At 37.8% G+C, this 24,234-nt stretch overlaps 1 protein-coding gene across 8 annotated transcripts in view; it reads left to right on the top strand.

Moving 5' to 3' along the window:
- CNTN4 (contactin 4) overlaps positions 1–24,234 on the top strand; it is a 917,305-nt gene that overhangs the window by 36,730 nt on the left and 856,341 nt on the right. The window contains exon 2 of one of the 8 annotated variants that reach the window (XM_072785320.1): positions 6,352–6,481. The exons of the other annotated variants lie outside the window; for them this stretch is intronic. The gene's annotated coding sequence lies outside the window, so the exon portion shown is untranslated. The remainder of the gene's footprint in view (positions 1–6,351; positions 6,482–24,234) is intronic. 8 annotated transcript variants of the gene reach the window in all.

Genomic DNA, 24,234 nt, shown 5'->3' with positions numbered 1-24,234 from the left:
GAATGATTCCAGAACCAAGAGCTGGCAAAAGTTCTGCCACAGGCAACAGTAGACACTCCTGCTAAACGTAGCCACCCTCCTGTTGTTTCCTTTTCTAAATCAATTGGGTCTTTATCATGGACAAGTATAGCCTTTTCTTTTTAATCCATGAAACTCACCTAACATACTGTAGCTTTTAAAATATTTGTTGACACAGAAGTGACACATTTTCTTACATGATTAGCAAAAAGATGAGTGTCTTTGCTGCCCCAATCAGGTCAATAAAGATTTTAAGATCTAGGTCTATCTGAAACCATAGTTTCCTTTTTTTTTTTTTCCTTTTTAAAGATTTATTTGTTTATTTTAGAGAGAGAGGAGGTACATGTACAGGGACCGGGAGGGGCAGAAGGAGAAGGAGAGAGTCTTAAGCAGACTCTGTCCTAAGTGCAGAGCCTGATTTAGGGCTTGATCTTACTATCCTGAGATTATGACCTGAGCCAAAATCAAGAGTTGAATGCTTAGCCAAATGTTCCACTCAGGTGCTCCCATAGCTTCCTTTTTTTTTGGTAGCACAAAGTTGAAGTCTGTCTGAAGATTTATATTGCATTTGGAAAAAAATAACTTCATTTTCTTTTTTTTCATTTGTCTCTACTTGTATATGCCTGGGTCTATCATATATCATGTCATTGTGATAAGAGTATCCTCTGATTTCCTTATGAATCCCAGTTTCGTTTCTTTTAAAGTTCTTAAGTTTTATAATTTACCAGCCTGAGGAAACTCAGTATACAGTTTACAAGGTAGAGGGTTATATGGAGTCCTCAAATTGGTGTCACTTGATCCTCTTTCAGCGAATAATAGTTGCTGGGAAAGTTGGGGAAATATTCCTGAAATGTAGAGCACTTTTGAATTTTAAATGATTTTTCCTCCATTACAAAAGGCAGCTTTCTATAAAATTGTCATGCAGGGTGTTGTGATAGAATAATGGCTCCCACCACAGATGTCCATGTCCTAATCTCTGGAGAGAGAAGTAGAGGAGACAGAAAAAGAGACCTGATGGTGACTGCAGAGGTCAGAGTGATGAGGTAGCTAGCTTTGAAGGTGAAAGAAAGCCACAAAGTAAAGAATGAGAACCCCCTCTAGAAGCTAGAAAAGGCAAGAAAACAGATTCTACAAGACCCCTCAAGAGGAGTGCAGCCTGCCAACACTTACTTTAGCCCTGTAAGACCCATTTTAGACTTCTGACTTCCAGAACTATAGGATAATAAATTCATATTGATGTAAAGCACTACATTTGTGGTAGTTTTTCACATCAGCAATAGGAAAGGAGTTACAGATATGAAGTTGAAGAAATGATAGAAACTCAGGCTCTAGAATGATAGGGCTCTCAGAGTCTCAAACTGATAACTACGTAATCACCTTTACTGTTCTCAGGTTTGCCACAAGCAGAATTAATTATACATGCTTGTGTTCAAGCAGATGTACTTTCACTGTCGTATATTTTTTACGTGGGGTTCTGGTGATTGCCTCCAAAAAGCTTACAGCCTTTGGCAGATGCATCCGTTTTATGAATCTAGCTTTAAATAAAAGTAAAGACTGAAATGCACTAAATCATTGTCTGTTAGTGGCTTAGTCAGGAACCAAGGGTGTATACAAAAATAAACCTCCTGGCCAATGGAGATTGCTACCATCAGTACTTACTTACTTCATCCTGATACACTTATTTTATGACACTTTGTTTCTGTCATAGACCTATTAATCATTCACACAAAACCTGTAGGACATTGTTTTGCCTTTGGTTGGATCTATCCTGACTGGTCATACAGCCAAGAGTAGAAGCCATGTATGTACAGTGTGGATGCATACATCTTTTCCCCATATTTGTGGAAGCATCTAGCTCTATAATATGATTACTGTGAATAATGTTTTTCATAAAAATATTTTGTAATCTCTTCAAAATATACTTTAAAAAAAAAGCTTGGGCCTTTGCATTCCTTTTGGATATTATTTCATTTCTCACTTCAGTTTTCTTAATCATCCCTTCCCTTACCAGTTCAGAAACTAGTATAGCTGCCTTTGCAAATGATCAGAGGAGCGGAAGAAGGGGAAAGAGGGGATGAGGAAAGACGGGTGGGGGTCGGGTGGGGGATGAGGGGAGGATGAGAAAGGGAAAGAGAGAAGGGAAGCAGCAGTGCTTGCTAGAAATTTTCAGGGTTTGATTTCATGCATATAGTGCAAGATCTTAAGAGAGAATCCAGGAAGAAGTTTGCACATGACTTTCAGGTTTTTTGAATGAGTTTGCCTCTATTTCTTGTGATTGTGAATTGGTGAAACTGTACTGTACCTCTGCTCTCCCCTGAAGAAACAAAATGAGAACTCTGTGGCCTTAACCTCTTTACTCTCTTAACTACATTCAAATATATGCCTTGCTTTGTGCTGTCATTAAGTAAGTGGTTAATCTCAAGATCATTTGAAGCATCAGTGCTCATTTCCTTTGGATGGTTCACCATATTGCAATTACAGCCACATACTTTCTGACCATCTCATGACTTGTGGTACATTTTCATTGATTCATTTTACAGACTGCATTTTTTTTAAGGTTTCCCATTTTCTTTGTAACTTAGAATGAACCATGACCAAATTGATGAATGAAATAGTTCTGTTTAGATCTATGTTTTCTTCTTCCTTTATTTGTGGATTTGGTTCAGTTATTTTCACAAATGTTTTGATTGCTAATCAGGTTAAACTGTGTCTTTTATTTGGGGAATTTGATCTGTTTATGTTTAAAGTTATTATTGATAGTAAAGACTTCCTATTACCATTTTGTTAATTGTTTTCTTGTTTCGTAGATCTGTTGTTTCTTGTTTCTTATCCTGCTGCCTTTTTTTGGTGTGCTTTTTTGTCCTTTGGTATCAGTGTGCTTTGACTTCTTTGTTGTGTTCTGTTGTATAATTATTACATGTTTTCTGCTGTGGTTATCTTGAGACTTCCATCTTAAACTTATAAACTTATAAATATCTTAATCTTATAACACCTATTTTAAAATAGGTGTTACAACTTCAATAGAATTCATGAACTCTACAGTTTTACTTCTCCACCTCACATTTTTGGTTATTGATGTTACAATATAATGTTTTTTATGTTGTATAACTAATAACAAATTACTGTAGATGTGGTTATTTCTACTATGTTCATTTTTATTTCTAAATTAGAGTTGTAAGTGAATTATACACACTGTTAGCACATTGTAGTATCTAATGATGACTATATATTTGCCATTACCAGTGATATTTTTCTACCTTTTAAATATTTTGCTGGTGTCAGTTAGCTTCCTTTTACTTCCATTCAAGGAACTCCCTTCAGCATTTCCTGTAAGGGAGGTTTATTGGTAATAAACTCCCTCAGCTTTTTGTTTGTTTGGGAAACATTCATTTTGGAAGGACAGCTTTGCTGGGTCTAAAATTCATGGTTGACACTTACTCTCAGTATTTTGCATATGTCACCCCACTGCCTCCTATCCTGAAAAATTTCTTTTGAGAAATCCGTCAGTAGTCTTATTTTTTTTTAAAGTTTTTATTTATTTATTCGTGAGAGACACACACACACACACACACACACAGAGGCAGAGACACAAGCAGAGGGAGAAGCAGACTCCCTGCAGTGCGCCCGGTGTGGGATTTGATCCCGGGACTCCAGAATCACACCCCAGGCCGAAGGCAGGCGTTTAACCTCTGAGCCACCCAGGGATCCCAACCATCAGTAGTCTTATAGAGGTTCCCTTCTGGTAACTTTTTTCTTTTGCTGATTTAAAGTGATTTTTTTGTCTTTGACAATTTGATTATAATGTATTTTTGTGAAGCTATATTGAGGTTCAACTTCTTTGGCATCTTTTGGGCCTGATGGATCTATTTGATCATTTCTCTGCCCAGATTTTGGAAGTTTTCAGCTATTATTACTGTATTTATTACTTTTTAAAAAGATTTATTAGAGAGAGAGAGAGAGAGGGAGAGAGAGAAGGGGCAGAGGGAGAGAATTCTCAAGCAGACTCCTTGCCAAGCATGGAGCCCAATATGAGGTTCAGTCCCAGGACCCCAAGATCATCACATGAGCTGAGACCAAGAGTCAGATACTTAACCAACTGAGATACCCAGGTGCCTCAGTATTATTACTTTAACTATACTTTCTGTCCATTTTTCTTTCTCTTCTCCTGGAATTCCTATAATGTAAATTTTGTTGTTTTTGGTGATGGTGTATACTATAAATCTTATAGGCTTTCTTTACTTTCTTTCATTCTTTTAACTTTTTTGTTCCTCTGACTGGGTAATTTCCAATGTCCTGTTCTCCAGGTAACTGACTCTTTCTTCTACATGGTCAAGCCCATTTTTGAAACTCTCTATTGAGTTCTTTTGTTGACTTATTTTATTTTTTTTGGTGGTTTCTATTTCCTGTCAAATTTTTCATTTTGTTTAGCATTGTTTTCCTGATTTCATTTAGTTATCAGTCTGTGTTTTCTTGTACTTCTCTAAATTTCCTTACAAGGATTATTCTGAAATCTTTGAACATTTATGCATCTCCATTTCTTTAGGTCAGTTATTTAGTCATTTCTTTAGGTCAGTTTAGCTTTATTATTTTTTTGCATGGTGTCATGTGTACCTGATTTTTCGTAATCTTTGGTTAATCAGGTTGGCATTTGTGCATTTGAGTGCTTGGGCTCCTCTTTTACACTTTACAGGTTTGCTTTGACAGAATTTATCACCAGTCAGGTCAGTTTGGGTTTTGGGCGTGTCTGCTGATCATGTCCTTGGGTAGGTGGGGCCTACTATTAGGGTCTATTTTTAAATGAGGCAATTGTTACATCTCTGAGGATGGGGATGGGGGCTGTGCTACTGGCTAAGAACAGCGAGTAGGACTGCTGGCTTGGTTTCCTGCTCAAGTGAGGCTGTAGGATGTGCTCTGATACTGCCTACCTTCAGACTTACTAGATATTTGAGACTGTATTATATTCAGTAGTTGATAGAGCTATGAATTAGCTTTTCTGCTCTTGCAAGGCAACAGGACAAGACCCAGAGCCTGTACAGTTCATTGTTTGGGAACCCCAATCAGGCCAGAATTGTACCCTGCTGTCTTGGTTAGGTGAGGCTACTAGTTTTGCTCTGCAGATGGGAGAAGCCACTCCCTGCACTGTTTAGTGACACCGAAGGTAGAGCTACTGAAGGGCTCTGTGACTTTCCAAGTGCCATGGTTGGATTTCCTGATCAAATAGGCTGAATGTGGTATTCAGCCATGAGAACGGTTATGATATATAGTCTCTGCCTGAGTTCAGTAGGAGAAAAAGCAACTCTAAAGCATGTAGAACCCTTTGTTTGTTGTCTTAACTCAAGCTCACATGTACTCCCAGTTCCTTGACTGAACAGAGCCCCTGGTTTTGTTCTACTTCTTGGCCTGAGCACTGCTGTGCTGCGTAACTTCTAGGCCTTATCACCAGACCTTCTGGTCATATAGGGCCCAAAAACACTCTCCACAGCAGGTGGGGCTGGGATTCAGCTACTTACCTGGACTTGGGCAAACTGAGCTCTAGGGCCAGCAAAACTCCTTGTTTGAAGATCCAGATCACTCATATCTGTATCTTGCCAAGTTTCCTTGTCAGAGTACATTCCTGACTTGGTTCTGTAGATGAGCAAAAACACTGGTTTAGAATTACTACTTTGCCTGCAGATATAAATTCAGTCTGACAAGATCCATATGCTGTTTTTTTTAGGCTCTACCCCATCTTCTCCATCACATATACCCAGTGATTGAGCCCTGCAGATTCCTCTGTATCTCCAGGGACAAGATGAGAGTATCCCCAGGGACAAGATGAGAGTAGTGGCTTTCACAAAGTGGCCCACAGTTCTGGGGAGAGGCAGGGATGTTTTTCCCCCCTGGTGCTCTCTTCCTACCAGAGGAAGTGGAGGCCCAAGAGGGACCTCTCAGCATGGCGCTGTGCTATAAGTGTGTAGCTGCTTCTCTGACCCTTCTAACGTAGTCATTCTCTATGGTGCAGGATGGAGAGGGATGTTTCAGTCTCATCCTCAGGTACCAGAATTCTCAGTGGTGTCTTGTTCTTTTAGAATTGTTACTTGTTCTTGTAAGGGAGAGTGAAGTCAGGGATGACCTATGTGCCATCTTGGTGATGTCCTTTCTAGACTGTAATTTTGAACTCAGATATCAGTCTAAATTTTCACTCCTCTATTATACCACTTGACCAATTTTATTAAGTATTTATTAAGTATTAAGTGCATGCTATGTACCAGGTAAGCATTGCTCCTAATCATTTAGTTACATTCACTTAACTGATTCACAAACCTATGAGCTATTATTATCTTTGATTTATAGGAGGGGAAAATGAGTTTATGGTTGAATGATCACCCAAGGTTCTGTTGTAACTAAGCACAGAATCAGAAACCAAAAGGATGCGCTGTGTACTTCCATGTCTGAGCTGTTGCATTGTGATGAACCACTAAAGGTAAAGGTGCTAATTAAAGGCAGCCATGACTAATTTCAATGGGTAATGAAAGCTGACTTATACCATAATATTTTGGTTGCTTTTATGCCTTTTGAGGTATAATACTTGAGCTGCTGTAGTGAATGGTATAAGTGGGAAGTAGGGTTTCTGAGCCCCCTTTTTTGAGTTACAGTAGTGATTGGGATTAACTAAAATTAGTTGTGAACAAAGTGCAATCTTTTTATTCTTTTTAACCATAGCCCTCATACAAGGCCCTGAGATTCTTTAGGACACAGCAGGTCTTAGCCTCCAGCCTAAAACTGTTCTTCTGCTTCTGGATGAGAAGTCACGAGTTCCTTATACCTGAAAACTTTCATATAAACAGCTTGTGTAATAATTCTGATGACTTCTCACTTTATCTGTGCCTACCTTATGGGTTTTCATAGAGATTTTAGAAGAGAAAGGCCCTTTTCTGAAGAATGGTTCCCATGGTAGAAAGTTTATCAGCCTTGGCTGTGCAAACAATTCAAGGGGTTCAGGATAGAAAGGGGTAAGGGGGGGTTGTGGAGGTATGTGTGGCACTTGATTACCTATAATAGTTGATTCTCTTCTTCCTACAACAAGGAACAAGGATTGTTAAGGATCTGAGTTGTATTTTATTCTTCTTGTCCCATTTCCTGGTGTTAATGCTCATTCTTAAACGTGGAATTGGGGACCTAAAGATAAAGAAGGCAGGGAGTGCCTGGGAGATATGGTATCCTTTGTTCATTTGTTTGTTTTTGTACTTTAATGTTTTTAATTAATTTATTTTTTAAGTGAGCTCTATAGCCAGAGTGGGCTGAAGTAACAACCCAGAGATCAAGAGTTGCATGCTTTACTGACTGAGCCAGCCAAATGCCACTGGTATCCTCTTGTTAAGAGAGAAAAATCTGCCCGGCCTTTCTTGGGACAGGTTTCTCAACTCTGAAGTCACCCTGTTCATCCTAGATTTATTTTAGTCATATAAACAGGAATACATATGCAAGGAAGATAAGATACAACCATAAGGCTTTGCACCATGATCTACATCCTCTCTCCTTCCCCAGGAAAGCACTGCTTAGTAAAACCATTTTGGGAGGTCTCATGAGAGCAGATGTGCACATGGAGGTTATCTATGATGCTTTGGGTTTATTTTTCATAATTGTTTCCTCAAATAGAGTAGTTTTCAAACTCATATTTCCTGTGCTCATTGGAACATAACGGTAGCAGAAGGGTGAAGAGAGTCTCTGACCCACAACTAAAATATGTGTTCTCTTGTCACTTCATCAAATTAGTTCTGGTGTCATTTTGTTTTCCCTCGGAAATAAATCACTGTTAAGCAATTCTTTATAAAGTAGTCCACACATTTATCACATGATGGTGATCTGAACCCATTTAAGGAATTTTAAGGTACAGTTGGTCATGTTGCTGGCCTAGCAACTCTGGCCTTGTCACATTACATCTCTCTTCACTCCCTGTTTCTCCATTAATCCTTCAGAACAGAGACTGGAGGCTTTGCCCCTTAGAGGCATGGAAATAATACTATAAAACACAATAGTGTGGCAAGGGGAGATAGAGCTTTTAATTTATGTAAGTTAATGGAGAGTGGGAAGACTGAGAGGAAAGAACAGACAAATTGGGGAAAAATCAGGAATAATGATAAAATATCCTTAGAACTTGAGCTTTTGTGACTTGTTTGCCTCATGTTCAGTTTAGTTGTTTTGAGATTTACTGAAAGCAGCAATTGGCTTTTTTCATAAATTAATCATACTAACCATTCAATGTGAAATGCAGTTTCAGTAATATTTGTTGAACATTTTCTAAGATCTTGTTATTCTCACTCCACACTTTACATGCAGTTTATCATTATCCTTCTTACAAGTCTATATGGTCAGTAGTATTATCATTTCCACTATCGATACAAGGATACTTGTGGATTAAAGACCTTAAATAATTGGACTAAAGACCTACAGCCTGTTACAATAGACTGAGACACAAACTGGTGCTTTAATCACTATACTAGAATATTTCTTATTTTTTAAAAAAGGGTGTGTTGGCATTGGTTGTTTTTCTTTAGCACTTTTATTTGAGATTTAATAATTAGGAAAGTATTTATATTATCTAAATATAGAAGTCATCTGACAAATAGGTAAACTTGCTACGTTATTTTATCTGTGATGTCTGTTTTATAAATGGTAATTTTTGTTTACATTTGATGGTATTCTAGAAAGCAAAGACTTAACCATGTGCTAATATTACCAATATTCTTTATTGTGATTTTGAGGAATAATATAATAGACCATTGTATTAATTCAGGCATCATATGCAAAACTTAGAATAATTGCTACTAGAATTTTAGATTACACTAAAAATTGCTACTAGAATTTTAGATATACTAAAAATTTATTCCCAAAAGTAAGCTTAGTAATGTCTGTCTGTCTTGTTTGAGGATCTTGTAGTGAGTACAGTAGTTTTCAAATTTACTTTACAATAATGCCAAATTTATTTTTATTTTTATTTATTTTTATTTTTTAAAATATTTTATTTTTAAGTAATCTCTACATCCAATGTGAGCATGAACTCACAACCCTGAGATGAAGAGTCTCATGTTCCATTGAGTCAGCCAGGCACCCCTAAATACTATCCCTTTAAATACACACATAAAAATAAATAAATGAATGAATAAATACTTATATATGACTAATATTTCATAAAATAATGGTTACCCTTAGTATAGGGTATCAATGCTCACTGACATTGTGTGTTTTATCCCATTTTAAAATATGTGGTGATCCTGACTCACAGTATTTTATAACTCCTTTATAGTCATGACTTGCAGTTTGTATTTTGTTCAGGTTTAAGTGTATATAGAAAATGAGATTGTTTTCATTCAGAAACCTCCATTCAGTCCCTACCAGATATATATTAGTTATGTATCACGTTATCAGTAAATCAAATGGTGATACTCAGTACTTCCCTAGGAGGTTACTTGTAACCTGGGTACTTAGTAGGTACTCAGTAAATATCTGATTTCTTTTGCCTTTAGAGCTCACACTTTTGTCTTTAATTACCATTTCAGACTATGACAGAAAATGTCTAGTTCTTTGGGCATTCCAGCATGCTATTGGATTTTTATACCACTTAGGATTTTATCTATGTTTTTCATATCTGGGTTTTAAAAAATAAAAACCAGTGAAAATAAAAAATCAGCAAAAAAAAAAAAAAAAATCTTGTATCAGTGTTAACAGGCCATTGTTAAATAATCCAGAAATCAGAAGAGACTCTAGTCTGTTAATTTCTATGTGTCATGAATGGAAATGACTGCTTGTATTTGTTAAATATTTTTATGACCACCTTTTGTAACATCTAAGACATTTTTCCTGGCATCCACTCTTTAACGTACCCTGCCCATTTTTTGTACAGGTGCCAGCAAAGTCTTTCTCAGTCAAATTTTTAAGGATGTGACTATTTCCCACCTCAGCAGTCTTCACTGGATCACTGCTATCTTCATATTTGTCATACGTTTCTTAGTCTGATTTGGAGCCTTCATGAAACAAGACTAGGTTTATTTTCTATACAAGCTCTACTTTATATGTATCACTCTGATCAAACAAGATGACCTTTCCTCAAATGGATCTCAAAATTTCTAGTCTTGTGCCTTTCTTATTTTCTGTCTTGAGTATCCTTGTCCTCCTCTGTCTCTACTCATTAATAGCTATGTTCCTGTTTTCAAATTCCATGTCATGGCTGCCTGTTGCATTTTTATTCTTCAAACTGATTCTGTGTTCACTCTCATATTATTCCATTGACATTGATTTTTCTGAAGCTACCTCCTAGGGCCAGCTTTCTTTCTTTCATTTCTTTTTCTTCCCTTCCTCCTTCCCTTCTTTTTCTCCTTTCTTTCTTTTTTACCTTTTAATATCAACTTTATCTGTAGATGTGTCCATTATGTTGTTTATAATACCATATCCACAGTATACAAACACATTTGAAATAAATGAGGTGGCCAAACTCATAGAGAAATATAATCTACTTTTTAAAATTTTTCATTTTCTTTCCAGCTTTAATGAGATATAATTAACATATATTTAAAATGTACAGTGTGTTGATTTGGTACACATATATTGCAATATAATTACCACTGTAGTGTTAACTAACACCTCCATTTAGAAAAAATTTAAGATTTACTGTCTTAGCAACTTACAAGTATATAAAACAGTATTGTTAACTATAATCACAATGCTGTGTATTAGATCCCAAGAGTTTAATCATCTGCTAACTGCAAGCTTGTGCTCTTTGACTAACATATTATCGATTTCCAATCCCAGCAACTGGTAACCACCATTTTAGCTTTTGGTTCTGTGAATTTAGCTTTTTTTTTTTTAATTCCACATATATAAGGGATATCCTACAACATTTGTTTTCTCTGTCTCATTTATTTCATAAGGCCTAGGATCTTTTTTTTTTCATCAGGGCATATACAGTGTATCTCAAATTGGAAATATTTTGTGGCTCCCACACAGCTGATTGGTGGAGAGGTTTTATCCCTGAAGGTAATTCATAGAAATAGTAGGACTAATAGCAATTCTGCAACTTTGGCTTTAAAAATACACTGTTTCTTCGGCTATGACAGTAGTGTAAAATTAGCCCATTTGTCTAAATCTTATGAGGCTTGATAAATGGACTTAATAATTATCAGATGATGATGGAATTCAATGAGTCAGTGAATGTTAATATCTCTCCTTCCATATAACTATATGCCTTGAGACAGTTCCAATATGTGGCATTTATGTATTATGATATATTAATAATAAGTGGATCCAAGAAGAGCAAAGGTCAAGGACGAATGTAATTTTCTGTGAAATATATATTTAATACCTTTTAGTAGTTAGCCAATTACCTTTGGGTGCCAGTTAATCATTACATCCCCTTCCTTCAGTGATTTTAAAAATGATTTTGGTGGTGTCTCTTCGTTGAGGGTATGAATTTTTTTACTGCAGTCTCGAATACTAAAGTAATGTAGATTTTCTTCAATTGCATTGAGTTTCGTATATTTTACTGATTCTTCTCTAATTTGAGAGATTTGTTTTTGCAATTTAGAGTAAACTGGGCAGGGGCAGGCGACTGGGTGGCTCGTTTGGTTGGGCGTCTGCCTTCGGCTTGGCTCGTGGTCCCGGGGTCCTGGGGTTGAGCCCCACATCGGGCTTCCTGCTCAGTGGGGAGTTTGCTTCTTTCTCTCTCTCTCTCTTTCTTGCTCTCCCTCTGTCCTCCACCTCGTGCATGCTCTCTCTCTTTCTCTCAAATAAACAAAAATAAAAAAAAAGTAAACTGGGCAGATATCATATTGCATCAAGCTTTGAACTATTAGATTAGTATATAATTTTAGAAATGTTTTGTCTGCCTTACAGTGGCCTTAAAGTTTAAAGAGTACTAGCATTGTAAAAATTCCAGGGTAGTATGCAGTGGTTTTATTTTTCCAGGGTAGTATACAGTGGTTTTATTTTGCTCTAAGAGGTGTACACTTTGCATTTGATTGTTTAAATGCCTAACATAGAAACTTACTTCATGGCAAGTTTAATGACAACTTTTAGTCTATAGAGGGCTCTATTGAGAAATGTGTCACTTGACTCTAAGTTATCATTTTTAGGTGAATATATTATATATATAATACTTATATAAATATTATATAATATATTAATATATATAATGTGTATCTATACACACACATATATACACACACACACACACACACACACACACACACACACACAACTTCAGATGCCCCACTAGCTCACAGTTACTGCTGTACTTTAAAAGCACCTTCAGGGGCACCTGGGTGGTTCAGTGGTTGAGTGCCTGCCTTTGGCCACATCGTGATCCCAGGGTTCTGGGATTGAGTCCTGGCATCAGGCTTCCCTTAGGGAGCCTGCTTCTCTCTCTGCCTATGTCTCTGCCTCTCTCTCTGTGTCTCTCATGAATAAATAAAAATAAAATCTTTAAAAAAAAAAGGCACCTTCAGGTTCATATGATGAAGATAGAGATCTTCATAATTAGAAAATAGCATTGCTCTAGACCATGAGAAATGTTGCTTGAAATTCTGTAACTCTATGTGATGTCTTCAAAGCAGCATGATGCTAAATTTTAGTCTATATTTACAAATAAAATTAGGCTCCCATTTTTTAAAGAACAGTGTAGGGGCCCATATCAGTCTGCTCCAAGATGGGCCACTTTGCCATAAAGATTATTTACAGTTAAAAGTAATAAAAACCCAGCAGATTCAAGAAAAGTGCTCTGCCTTTTTAAATAAATTTCTTTATAGTAAGGAGATTTTTAACTAAAATTGTAATCAGAAGATTTTCTGTATAAAGCATTTCAGTAAAAGCTTTCTAATTCACTCTTGGCTTCTATTAGTCCTTGATCTTTCACAGATCATTTATGGGAGGGACTTAGAAATTTTGATCCCCTTTTCCTCTGGTGGAAAGGTAGTAAGTCAGTCATTAACCTTTTAAATTTCTCCCTGAATTTTGTAGGCTCTTTTAAAAGTGAAGGTAAAAGGGCTTATTCTTTAAGAGATTTTACTGCTGTCCAGGAGATCAAATTCTTTTGCAGTGGGTGATCTGGGATACACCTGCAAAGGGCATTGCACATGGATGCCTGAAACTGACAGAACCTGATTATCAATGCTACAAAGTAGAGGCAAAGCAAGTCTATTGCCATTCTCAGGTGCTTTTGTTAAATTTATTTCCTGGATTCTGGCATTTACATGAGCAGCCTATACACTTTGAACCTAGAGATTAGGCCTGAATGCTCCTTGTAAAATTTTAATAGGGAAAGGTAAATTAAAACAGACAGGACAGATGAGGCTAGATTTTAAGGGAAATTTACCTTGGATGTGGACATTTATTTCTAAGTCTTAAGCCTAACTTCTGTGATTTTATCTTGTCAAGGAAGTCCCTAAGGCCAGCCATTATATTACTGAGACAACTGAGAGCTTTCTATGGGAATATTTTCTTTTAAATATAGCTTAACTTAAAGGATCCATCGTCTGGCCATTGATGATTAGGATCTAATAGTGACTCAAATCAATAAGCCTTAATGGCTTAACCAAAGACCCAGAGAGGGCATAGGTGATACAGCCTCATGATCCAAAAGTTTACTTCCGAAATTAGTCTAAGAAAGCAAAGACCTTTGTTGCACAGGTGGTAATGGTGTGTTGAAAATGATGTCTCCAGTGTTCCACAAAATTGTGAGATGCCTCCAGTCACAGGCCTGCTAATCTGGGACACTGGGTAGATAATGGAATAGGACTTTCCATCACTAACAAGCAACAAAGGTTGGGACGACAAAGGTTTCTGTGGGCTGGAACCTCTTGTGACAAATATCCCTGAGAGCTGTCATGGCTGAAAAGAGAGAGAGAGAGAGAGAGAGAGAGAGAGTCAGTAAGAGTCCCAGTCTGTTTGGTCACCAAAGTGCACTCTCGATGGTGGAGACCAAAGAGAATATTCTCAAAGCCACAAAGCAGAGCTCTTAAAACATAGAATAAGACAAAGGGAAAATATGCATATCAACAGTCTTGGCCAAGACTTTGGTCTCTTGGAGTCTTACTAAGACCTATGAAGGATGTGCACAGGATTGGAGACTGTGTTGTTTTATAGTGTACTTCAGTGCATGGAGGTTTTCTTAAGGTTGAAGGGTGACCTACTGTGATCTAACCCATTCTGTGACCAACTTATCCTATCCAGGAGTCTTTTTCAGGTAATGAGAGCTCTGACAGCTCTTAAGTGCTCAAGCCTTGCCTACTAATTTTGTGGTTTTGGCTTCCAGGATGTTCCTTAGCAGCAGCCTGTACCTCATGTACACATCAAATGACACAGACAAAAAAATACAAAGACCGTATCTGGGAGGAAATGGACCAGTGGGATCCCTGGGTGGCGCAGCAGGTTTAGCACCTGCCTTTGGCCCAGGGCGCGATCCTGGAGACCCGGGATCGAATCCCACATCGGGCTCCCGGTGCATGGAGCCTGCCTCTCCCTCTGCCTGTGTCTCTGCCTCTCTCTCTCTCTCTCTATCATAAATAAATAAAAATGTAAAAAATAAAAAAATGTTTAAAAAAAAAAAAAGAAATGGACCAGTAACTGAAGAGTACTCTACTAAATTTAACCAAAGAATCACTAGGTCCAAGGAGCTAGTTCCATAAATATTTTCTCCTACTAATCTAAATTTAGAAAGAGAGCAAAGGACTCTCATCATTCTCACTCCTTAGGACTCTGCAGATAGAGCATCCTGAAGGCTTACGTGGTAAGAAATGTCATCTTCTGCCAGCTGCTTGTTGGATGTCCCAAGAATCTCACAGCTGCAGCAGTGTCAAGGGTGAGCAGTGTCCCTCAAATTAAAGTCTCATGCTGACAATGCCAGCTTCCCAGGGAGGAAGATCTTCCTGTGCCCTGTGGTCCCTGTAGCTTGACTGAAAATCAAAATGACGTGAGGCAAATTAACAGGAGAAAATCAAATTTAATATATGTACATACAAGGAATGCACACAGACATGAAATTTCCAAAGACAATGAGGCAACATGAAGCTTATATGAGGTAAGCAGAGGGATATTGGAGAAAACTATTAGCAGTTGGGTGAAAGAAAATATTTGAAAAAACAAGGTTGTCCTGTTACGTAGATAAGCTCCATTGGTAAACAGGGCTTCTGTTAATACTTCTCTTCCTGTTGTAGGCTCTCCGTTCCAGTGTAAATTAAGGTAGTTATAGGAGGGACAGAACACCTTTCCTAAGTCTGATGGGTTTTTATCATTTTAACTGAAAATAATCTTTATGCCAAAATGGCACATTTTGGGGCAGCCTGCCCAGGGCCCCTACAGCAGTAATGCTTAAATTTATATAAATTGATGCAGTGAGCTTTGCCCATACTATAAAATTATATTAGTGTTCAGTAGAATGGCAAAAACCAGCTGGCTTGTAGGTTACATAGTTGACTTTTCACTTTGACACAATGTTTTCGCTTTGACACAGTGACATCATAACCAGGAGCCTGACCCATGCTAGTCCAATAACTGAAAAGAATTTCCACAAGATTGTCAGGTGAACCTTTGAGTCTCAGTACAAATTGAATATGGAATAAAGTGGTGATAGCCTTTTATTTTTTATGTTATAAAGCAGTAGAACTGAGAAAATAAGGAGTTGGTTGATTCACATACATTTACCAGCTAGTATCTACAAAGTGCTAAGACCTTTCTTGACTCATGGTAAGCACCACATAAATTGGCATTACCCTTGAAAAAGCATTTACGCTAAGAATTAGGAGTATACTCTCTGGAGCAATACTCTCTGGGTTTAAGCTAAGTGAGTTCAGATGACTTTCTTAAACTATCTCTACCTCTGTTTCCTCATCTCCAAAATAGAGATAGAAGAGGGAATTACTGCATAGGGTGGCTGTTGGAAATAAAAGTACTAAATGTATGAAAGCATTCATAACCGTGTTTTTAATAAGCAAGAAAATAGTAATAAAAATACCAGCTAAACGTCAGTTGTTATTTGTATTGTATTCTTAACATAGCTGTATTTCTTAACATTCTTAGAAAATTGGGATCTCTTTATTTCCTTAGCTTCTTTGGAAATTTGAAATTGCAAGTAGCTACACGCAGGTGTAGGACATGTTTTCTGATTCTTCCCCTTGTTGAAGAAGTCTGTTTCTGAGGGATAGTTTGGTTATTAGGCTAGAGATCTTCTCCTCAGGATTAGGTAGCAGCTACTTCAAAGCTATCTCAGCTTGCACTTAACCATTTGAAACATCAAATAACTTGTTTGTTCATTTTATGCATGTTTTCTCATTGAGGAAATTAGTTAACCTAGAATGAGCGCCAGAAGTTGATTTTTCTTGGTTTTCCTCTTAAAGTAGTTCTTAAGCATGTTTATCTTGGGCAAGTGGCATACTCTCCTATAGCTTTTAAGGATGATTGAACTTGGAAACATTCTGTTTAACCACAAAACTCATGTTCCCTGTTTAATTTCTTAAAGCTTGCCCTCCCTTCATTGCAGTTATCATATGTCTTCTACATTAGGTGGACAAGATTTGTTTTGCCTCCTCTTTGAGGGAGGACTTTTATTAAGAGAGTGTGTGTGTGTGTGTGTGTGTGTGTGTGTGTGTTTTAGTTCTAGTGGGCTAACCCAACTGCTGAGTTGAGGGGGCAGTGATGAGTAAGATAAACCAAGTTTCTGTTCTTATGGGGCTTTCAATCTCGTAGGAGAAGACAGAAAATAACAAACAAGTAAGTAAGTCATTTTTGAAAGTGTTGGAAGTATGAATAAAATGAAACAGGAAAATGGGCTAAAGCAGCAGGGAGGAGTGTACTTTAGATGAAGTGAGCAAGGGTGGCCTCTATGAGGAAGTGGTGTGTAGGCAGAGATTTGAATGATGAGAGGGAAAGAATATTCCTGGGCAAAGAATATTCCAGGGAAAAGGAACAGCAAATGTCAGGGCTCTAAGGCAAAAAAGGAGCTCTGTTTGGGTGAGAATGAGTATCAGTGACAAATTCATTTTTGTAGCTTTCTAGATTCCAGGTGCTGTTTAAGATGTTTGGAGATATACACCAGTGAAAAAATAATTTTTTCCCTCCTTATGACATTTACATTGTCAGGCTGGGGAGATGGATGGTGTTTGAGAAAGGTAGGAGGGGCAGACAGTAAGCAAGCCTATTAAATAGGATAATTATGTAGAATATTAGCTAATCAGTGATACAAGAAAAAACCATGTACGGAGGAGTTAGGAGTGTCGTGTCGGGTGGTGGGCTACAATGTAATATAGTGAGATCATGGTAGCCCTCATAAAACAAGCGAAATATTGAAGGAGCTAGGGGAGTTAACTACTTAGGTATCTAGGGGAGGAAGTTGCGAGGCATAGGTAAGAGCTAGTGCAAACTCCATAGGTAGCATTAAGCCCTGGCTTTTTCAGAAAGTCTCAGGGAATCCTGGATGAGCAGAACAGAGTGAATGGGAAAGACAAAGAGTAGCAGAAAAAATATTTGGATAGGTAATTAGAGGTAAAGATAAAGTCTTTAAACCACTGTATTTCATTTTTTAAATTTTTTTATTATTTTTTTAATAAAATAATTTTTTATTGGTGTTCAATTTGCCAACATACAGAATAACACCCAGTGCTCATCCTGTCAAGTGCCCCCCCAGTGCCCGTCACCCATTCACCCCCAGCCCCTGCCCTCCTCCCCTTCCACTACCCCTAGTCCGTTTCCCAGAGTTAGGAGTCTTTATGTTCTGTCTCCCTTTCTGATATTTCCCACACATTTCTTCTCCCTTCCCTTATATTCCCTTTCACTATTATTTATATTCCCCAAATGAATGAGAACATATAATGTTTGTCCTTCTCCGATTGACTTACTTCACTCAGCATAATACCCTCCAGTTCCATTCACGTCGAAGCAAATGGTGGGTATTTGTCGTTTCTAATGGCTGAGTAATATTCCATTGTATACAGAAACCACATCTTCTTTATCCATTCATCTTTCGATGGACACCAAGGCTCCTTCCACAGTTTGGCGATTGTGGTCATTGCTGCTGTAAACATCGGGGTGCAGGTGTTCCGGTGTTTCATTGCATCTGTATCTTTGGGGTAAATCCCCAGCAGTGCAATTGCTGGGTCGTAGGGCAGGTCTATTTTTAACTCTTTGAGGAACCTCCACACAGTTTTCCAGAGTGGCTGCACCAGTTCACATTCCCACCAACAGTGTAAGAGGGTTCCCTTTTCTCCGCATCCTCTCCAACATTTGTGGTTTCCTGCCTTGTTAATTTTCCCCATTCTCACTGGGGTGAGGTGGTATCTCATTGTGGTTTTGCTTTGTATTTCCCTGATGGCAAGTGATGTAGAGCATTTTCTCATGTGCATGTTGGCCATGTCGATGTCTTCCTCTGTGAGATTTCTCTTCATGTCTTTTGCCCATTTCCTGATTGGATTGTTTGTTTCTTTGGTGTTGAGTTTAAGAAGTTCTTTATAGATCTTGGAAACTAGCCCTTTATCTGATACATCATTTGCAAATATCTTCTCCCATTCTGTAGGTTGTCTTTTAGTTTTGTTGACTGTATCCTTTGCTGTGCAAAAGCTTCTTATCTTGATGAAGTCCCAATAGTTCATTTTTGCTTTTGTTTCTTTTGCCTTTGTGGATGTATCTTGCAAGAAGTTACTATGGCCGAGTTCAAAAAGGGTGTTGCCTGTGTTCTCCTCTAGGATTTTGACGGAATCTTGTCTCACATTTAGATCTTTCATCCATTTTGAGTTTATCTTTGTGTATGGTGGAGTATTTCATTTTGATTGAACAAAATGAGGTACTCAATGTGTGGGGAGTAAATTAAGAGGCATCAGCTGTACTGGGAGGGGGGTTAGAGACAGGATTATTTGCCAGAAGGATAATGAACTAAGTCGAGGGACACATTCTGGCAGCTCATACATGGTGTTAGTAGAGATGGTAAGACAGTCAGATTCTGAATGTATTTTGAGGTCTTCCAGAAGTGGAGTGGGAGAGAAAGAAGAGTCCAGGATGACTCTGAGTGTTTGGTCTGGATAAGTAGATTAGATGGGAAAGACTGTGGTTGGAGTAGGTTTGGACTGGGTCCTCACTGAGGATATGTAAAGTGAGATACATCTGTTATGCATGGTGATTATTGTTCCTTGTGTTCATGGGCAGTGTATCTCTCCTCCTGACTTAGTCTTTGTAGTATGACTGGCTTTCATGGTCAGTGGATCCTTAGAGGTAAGATGTGAGATGGATTCGGGGATTGGGATGTGCTCATAGGGTTGGGCTTCTGTATTCGTCATGAGAAGAGCTTCCCCTGAGTAGTTGTTGACTTTTTGACTTGGTTCCCATATAAGTAAGTGGAAGTGAAGCAGATCTACCCAGGCTAAGTACAACTAGACCTAGAGCTTGAAGTTGCCTGCTGAGCCCACTTTAGATCTTCACACCCTGACTGACCTGCAGATCTATGGGAAGTCACTGAGTTTTGGGGCTTTCTGTTATGCAGAAGTTTTCTGGCACTAACTCACCAATAGAGCATTTAAGCAGTGAAATAGGAAGTTGTATATAAGAGTTTGAAGTTCAGAGGAAATTTGGCCTGGAGATAGAAACTTAGGAGTTATTGGCGTATTGATGGTATTTAAAACCGCAGGATGAAATGAGATCACCATGGGAGTGAATGCAGTAGAGAAGGTAACCACAGATTGCATTACTGCATCATTACAAGATTCTGGAAGAAGAGCAACAAAGCAGAGAAAACTGAAAAGGAGGAACCAGTGAGGTAGAAGGGAAGTAAGTTGCTATAATCATTAAGTGGATCAAAAAACAATGTGGAGGAGAAGGAAGTGGGAAACAGTCAGAGGTGACTACTAAGAATTGGTCATTGTATTTGGTAACCTGGGGGCTATTGTTGACTTTGATACATGTAGTTCACTAATGTGGTGGAGGTAGAAGCCTGATAAGCGTGAGTTTAAATGTGAGTTAATAAAGAGAGTAATTGAAGATAGTGAGACAGACACATAACTTTCTGGGGAATTTTGTGGAAAAGAGTATAAAAATGAAATTAAATAGTGGCCCCATCACAAAAGGAATGATAAAACAACGTAAAGGTGTTGGGTTCTGAGTGAGGTGGGAGGTAGTTGAAGTGTTTAAGTAGTGATCGCTATCTTTTAAATATTGCTCTCGCTGTTGCACAGGGAAGGATGTGGGGAGAGCAGTCAAGAGGTTATTTCTTTTTCTTAGAAGGGATTGTGTTGGCTTCCACTAGAAGCACTGTAGCACTGGAGTTGTAGAAATTCATGCATAAATTTTACAAAGAGGTAATGCTATTAGAAAGATACTGTAGGATCTTTAGCATAAAGATTTTTAAAAAGTTTTTGTGATTAGGGATCCCTGGGTGGTGCAGCGGTTTAGTGCCTGCCTTTGGCCCAGGGCGTGATCCTGGAGACCCGGGATCGAATCCCACGTTGGGCTCCCGGTGCATGGAGCCTGCCTGTGTCTCTGCCTCTCTCTCTCTCTCTCTCTCTCTCTCTCTCTCTCTCTGTGACTATCATAAAAAAAAAAAAAAAAAAAAAAAGTTTAAAAAAAAAAAAAAAAAAAAGTTTTTGTGATTAAATGAAAATCACAAATACACACAAGAATTACTTTTTCTAATATACTTCTAGCTGTACTTTATGAGAATAGTGCCTGCTTGAAGTAGTATATTATGTTGGTTAATTTACCAAAATTTACATTCTATCATTTTTCAAAATGATAATTTCTGTTGTCACTGGAATCATCATTCTCTCTTTCAGATTCCACTCTACTTTGAACCATTCCATTGACACTGGCCTATTTTGTTGGTAACGTTATTGACGGTTTTTAGTATAATGTCCTTGTGTGAGTTTGTGTGCAAAATAATTTTTTTTGGATTGGAAAAGTTTCCATGATCTTTATGTAGGATGAGGGTTAAGCAACAATGAAACAGTCTCTTCTTTAGATCTTGGAGTTATATTTATATATTTACTAGAGAATTGTTCCTATAGAAGTGGTGAATAAAATATTTTGCCAACTGTGCTTTCAGTAAAGACGCAAATGATTGTCTGTGATCTGTTTTGCTCTTACACCACGTCCAGATGTTCCCATGGGAACCACTCCCAATTCATAGAAAGAGTCAAATTTAACAAACAATACAGAAAAGCCATTTACTCATCCTCTGTGTGATCCCTGAAAGAGCCAGAAATACAGAGGAAATTAAATCACTGGAATCTCTATCTATATGGGACTATTCAGAGAAAAAACCCTCCTCATGGTAAATAGATTTGATAGTAGGCAAAAAATCTCAGTGTCCCAAATCTGACAATATCAAAACCTCTTCCAACATCTGCTTCTTTGTTGGTTCAAGTACCTTCTCAAAATTTAAGTATTTTGGTGTCTTACACTTTGGCATCTTGCCACTCATTTTTATTTAACTGTTTTTGCCCTGAAAGAATTGTTTCCAAAAAAAGATTGGGATTGTAATAAAGTGAGCCTTATACATAATCTTCCCATTATGTTTAGAAAGCTGATTTTAAACCTAAATTCCACCCCTCCTTCTCTCTCTTTCCCAGTGCTTGTACAATACTCCACTTGATCTGCACCTGACCTTCTTGTCCAGGTTCATCTTCTCTCTTTTATTCTGTACTGTGAAACCATATTGGCAGGTGTCCTTGCACTTGTGGTTTATTTTTCCTGAAATACTCTCAGTAATCCCCATTCATCTTTAAGATTTCAGTTTATATGCCACTTTTTCAGAAAGCACCTCTTTGGCCCTCCAGTGTGCATTAGGTTTCCCTGTGTAGTTTCCTAATTGCATCTTGATTTTTCCATCAAAATATTTAACGTAGTTCATAATTCTGTTTTATAGATGAGTTCCTACAAAAGGTGGAGGAGTGTTATAACACTTGGTTTGCCTTTTCTCTTCCTCAGTGACAGATATTCCAAAATCATTCTCCTTGAAAGCATATATGTGAATTTCTCCATGAGGGCAGGCCAGTAGCATGGCTGCGCCAGAAGCGGTACAAATGAGCATAAAAGCAAAATGCTTGGTATCTTTGAGAGAAAACAGAATTTCAAAGAGGTGATAGATCCTAGAACCCAGTGCTTCCATGACCCACTGGGGTCTTGGGTATTTAAAAACTCTGAGCCATAAGAAACTTTTGGAAGCTCAACTACTGACCATCTGTGATGAGCTAAGCATTCAAAAAGTTAAATTGTCTTCCATATGCCATGTGGGACATGGACAAAAATCAGCGAAAGCCATCACAGCAGTGGCTTAACCTAGGACAGTATCCTTAAACAGTGCCACCATGTGGCCATAGTAAGCAATGGCAGTGATTGGATATCTACTCCCTGGTTGTGGATGTGCTATGACTTCCTGCCCATTATGCATGTGAGGCATGAAGAAAGAAATCGGAAGAATAAGAAATACAACTGTATATGAACCTGATTTAGAGAATAATTGGTTTCCATAGGACTGTAAGACTCATTGTAGATTTTCAATAAATGTCTTATAGAGAAGGAGATGGAAGCTAAGAGAAATCAAGTACCATATTAGCGGATCACAGCATTAAGTGTTGGTAGAGTTATGATAAGAATATGTGAATCTTCTGGCCCCAGTTTTGGTGGGGCCAAATTTGGTGTGGTTGAATGAGATCGTGAGGAAGGCTGGACAAGTTGCTGTGATGTGTATTAAGAGGTCATGGTCCATTCCCTCCTTCAGAGAGCATGTCATGGATATTCTTGGCTATTTTGGAATAGGTATGTATGTGTCTGGGGAGTGCGTATTCTCTCAGTCATTTTGAGAGTCATTCAGATCTGTCTCAGTATTTCTCTACCTCCTTCTTTTTCTTTCTGCCTGTCTCTTTGAGGCATTTTTCTTCCATTACTTTGTTAGATAGATTTCTACAGAAAGAGAAGTTTTGCTTCCTGACCTGAAATTACTTACACGTGTACACATGGAAGAAAATATTTTAAAAATGAGATAAGTGTAACAGCACATATTAATATAAAATGGATTACTTAAGTCTTGGTGAATTATAGAAGAAAGAATGGAGTGGGAATAATGGGGCTTCTTAGAGGAAGAGAGTTTTAAGATAGTAGATGTGAAGATAAAAGATGTCCACCCCAGAGAAAAGTGTGACAGGTTGGGGAGGTACGTGTGTTTATTCGGATGAAGAGACTGACTGGGATTAGTCAGAACCAGTTGAGGAAAGGATGGCTTGGGAAGAAATTCTTGAGTCAGTGGAACAAGGACTGGTGCGTGAAGATCACTAGAAGAGCTTATAAAAATGCAGACTTCTATGAGTGTAGCTGATGGCAAGGAATCTTCGTAGGTGTTGCCTGTATAAACTGGGGGATTACTTCTACAAAATAACATAAGAAAACCCTGGCATAATTTCTGGCTTCACAAACTGACTTTATTGCTTACTACCTGCGTGATGTTGGATAAGTTTTTTAAGATCTAAGGCTCATGTATAAAAATTGGTTTCTCTAATGATAAAGTGAAATATCCAATCAGATATCTGGCAGCAGTGCTGGTTCAGAGGATGTATCCTATAAATGCTAGTTTTATATTTTAAAATGTAGTCAATCCAGATTGTGGTAACTGATTAAGCTATCGTTTTGAATGAATGCTTTCTGTTTAATTTTTTAGTATCTGACTTATAAACTTTTCCCTTTGGATTTTCTCAGAAATTAATAGTCTTTCATAATTAAGTGTAGAATAAATCATTGTTTCCATTTAAGAGTCATGACTAAGTACACATTTACATAAAATCACTCCTAGAAATCTATGAAAATAAATGAAAAGAACCCCAAATTAGGGAGGATGATTTCATTTATACTGAAATTAGAGTCAGCCTCAAATTCATACCGTAAATTACAAGGATTAGTGTTTGGATTCAATTTAGTAGAAGTTGCCAGGATTTAATTCACATGTTCTTTAATCTTGGGCATGCTGCACTACATGGGAAATGAAAATGTTTGAAGAGCTTTCTAACCGCCCTGGTAAATAGAACAGAATGGTAAGTTACACATCAAATTTTATGTTCCTGAAAATGCAGCTTAGAATAAAAAGACCAACAAAGGAGGATGTTGTTTTCCAAAAGTATTAATGTAAGAAGTTCAGATATGTTTCCAGAAGTCTGCTGTCCTTCATTATTTGTCCATTAATATTTTAGTATATACATACTCAGTGTTTCTTAAAATACA

Source organism: Canis lupus, chromosome 19 (assembly GCF_048164855.1).
Source record: "Canis lupus baileyi chromosome 19, mCanLup2.hap1, whole genome shotgun sequence".
NCBI classification, from domain to species: Eukaryota; Metazoa; Chordata; class Mammalia; order Carnivora; family Canidae; genus Canis; species Canis lupus.
The sequence above is the reverse complement of the archived record's forward strand: the minus strand, read 5'-3'. Positions and strand labels throughout refer to the sequence as shown.